This window comes from Mus caroli, chromosome 5 (genome assembly GCF_900094665.2).
Source record: "Mus caroli chromosome 5, CAROLI_EIJ_v1.1, whole genome shotgun sequence".
Classification (NCBI taxonomy): domain Eukaryota; kingdom Metazoa; phylum Chordata; class Mammalia; order Rodentia; family Muridae; genus Mus; species Mus caroli.
The window spans coordinates 129,422,531-129,425,681 of record NC_034574.1 but is presented as its reverse complement, the minus strand read 5'-3'; positions in this window follow the sequence as shown (position 1 = coordinate 129,425,681).

Sequence of the window (3,151 nt, the reverse complement as noted above, 5' to 3'; positions counted from 1 at the left end):
TGTCTCAACGATAGAGTATTTACCGGCTAGACACTAGGCTCTGGAATTCATCCCCAGCTTTGCCAACCCTCTCTGAATCTCTTCCTACCTGGAAAACCTGCTCCCAAGGCCTAGCTAGAGACACACTTGTTGAAAACCCAGTGTCTAATAAAGGCAGGGATTAGGTGTTTTTTATAGGCAGAGAGAGGGCTCTTCCAAGATTGTGACTTCCCACCCCAGGATGTCCCACGTGGCTCTATTCCTGACCCTCTGCCGAGAGTTCCCATAAATGTTTTATAGCTGGAGGTTGAGGGTCAGGCTCAGAAGTTCCCAAGGGGAAGGAAGTAGAAGACAGACACATGGCTGGGTTGGAATGAGACTGGTGTTCCATTCTCTTGAAGTCCCAAGGGTGTTCGTTTGGGGCCATAGTAACACACCTTTGTAGGTTCGCGCACAGATATTTTCTTGTGCATACCATTTATTATCAAACATAGCTGATGTTCCTCCAGGGAGACTTGTGTGTGTGTGTGTGTGTGTGTGTGTGTGTGTGTATGTGTATATATATGTATTTGCATATATATATGTATATGTGTATATGTGTATATGTGTAGTATGTGTGTATGTGTATATATGTATTTGTATATATATATGTGTGTGTGTATGTGTAGTATGTGTGTGTGTGTTTGTGTGTCTTTGGGGGTAGGAGGTCTTCACAGAATCTTGGGCTTTCTAATGCAGCTAGTCTAGCTGGCTAGCAAACCCTAGAGATGTATCCTCCCGTGTCTGCCTCCCAAGTGCTGGGATTATGGGTGCCATGTGCCTCTAGATCAAGCTTTTTTTTACCTGGGTTTGCACCCAGCTTCTCATGCTTGTGTGACAAGCCCTTAGCCAACTGAACTGTCTCCCCAGGGAAATTAAAAATATTTTCTTACTAAGTTTTGTGTGTGTGTGTGTGTGTGTGTGTGTACCACTTATGCTGATTCTCTCTCACTCTATGGGTTTTGGGGATTGAACTCAGTTTTTCAGGCTTGGTAGCAAGCATCTTTAACCACTGAGGTATCTTGCTGCCCTACCCTCTAGAGATAATTTTAAATTCTCTTTAATGCAGAAATCATTGTATTTCCAACCACCTTGCTCTACTATACCTCAGAAAGCATGAATACATGTACACACACACACACACACACACACACACACACACACGCATGCACGCACCATTGCTGGCGGCCTGACCCAGCCCTCAGTAAAGTAGCAATCACAGATAGGAGTCTACTTTATTTCCCATCATATTCAGAAAAGGCAGGGGTTTTTGTTTCACTGTATGTGGTTGTGGTCTTGGCCCGGATTTCTCAAATAAAAAAAGTCCCAGCAAAAACAGAACTTTGACTATGAGGCTAGCCCCTTGCCAAAGTCAGACCTACCCAAAACACATCTCGAACTGGTAATAAGTGGTTACGTTGCCAAAAGAGCAAAGTATTACAATGCTCTGNGGCTTGAAGAATGCGTGTTGGGGAAGTAAAGGCATTTACTAACCAGCAAAGACAAGCCAAAGACCAGGGTGGGGTAGGAGGTGGGGAGATCCTTTCTCCCTTTGAAATTTCTTTCTTCAATGTGTAGGGATGGAGAACTCAGGATCAAGCGCCTATCTCAGGCTACAGACCTAGCACAAAGTAGGTCCCCAATACTATTTAGAGAAATAAATCTTAAGCAAATACATCAGTTGCTTGAGAAAGACCTTGGGAGAGGGTAGCTGACGTCACGTCATTAAAAGCTGGTTGGAACCCTGGGCTGGGGAGATGGTTCAATCTGCAAAGTGCTTGTCTTGCAAGCATTCAGATATGGACACGAGTCTCATCCTTAGAACCCAAGAAAAAAGCCTATGGGTGTGGTGGCACTGGCTTGCAATCCCTACAAGGGGGTGAGGGGAANGGTGGATTCTTGGGACGTCCTGGCCAGCCAGCCTAGACTATTTAGAGAATTCCAGACCTGTGAGAGACCCTCATTAAACAAATATGGTGGTGCCTGGTGAACAGCACCGGAGTTCTTCTCTCTCTCTGTGCATGTACACACAAGTACACCTCTGTCCATATGAACATTGACACATACACACACACACACACACACAGACACACACACACAATCAAGCAGGCCTCTGAGATNTTGTACAATCTCCATTTCTTTCCAACGTCTCCATCCTCATGTCTAGAAAATGTACTAAAATATCAGTGGAGAAGAAGAAAAATTAAAAAAAAAAAAAGAAGTGGTAGGAAAGCAGTTATATAACGGTGAAATAGATTCTGCTAATGTTTGTTTGTTTAATGCATGTATGTATGCATGTACATGCATGTGCCTACTAGACACTCACCTCAGCATGCACATGGGGGACAGAGGACAATTTGCTGGTGTCAATTCTCTCCTCCTGCCATGTGGGTCCCAGGGATTGAACTCATATCAGCAGGTTTAGTGGCAAGTTGACAAATACCTTTCCTTCCTGAGCCACCTCAGCAGTCCCCTGCCCCAGTTGGTTTTTGTTGTTTGCTTGGTTATTTTTGCCTCACTACACAGCTCTGGCTGGCCTGGAANTCACAGAAATCCCTTGTCTCTGCCTCCCGAGGGTTGCGACTAAAGGTGTGTGTTTCTGCATCCAGCTAGGGGTAGATCTGGTGTCACAGGCAGTGGTGGGTGTTGGGACTGGAACTTGGGTCCTTTGCAACATCAGTCTGTGTTCCTAACTGCGGGCGGAGCCATCTTTCCAGCCCTTCTAGGTGATTTTTTGTTGGCGACTACCCATATGAATGGCCAGCCTGTGGTCGTGTGGTGACACACAGACTGTGTGGTTAGCNGACTGCTCTGGTGTGCTGAGCNGAGAGATGTTTTAAGAGCTTGGCAGGACCAGCATGGGAGGCAGCATAGAGGCATCGAGTCCAAAATGACAGGCTTCCCTTTGGTCCTCAGGAGAGGATCACCTTGCTGACATCNTGCCGAGCAGCCCGCTGTGCGCCCCTTCCCTGCATTAGGAGATGTAGTCTGTGTCACACTGAGCAGTGCTTTTCCTGATCCCAACATCCTCCACCTGTCCCTCCCCTGCCCTACTCAAGAACCCATCATTTCTAAATTCTTTTGCTTATCCGAAGCCAGAATGAGCCTCAAAGGCAGGGATGTGGATAGAATC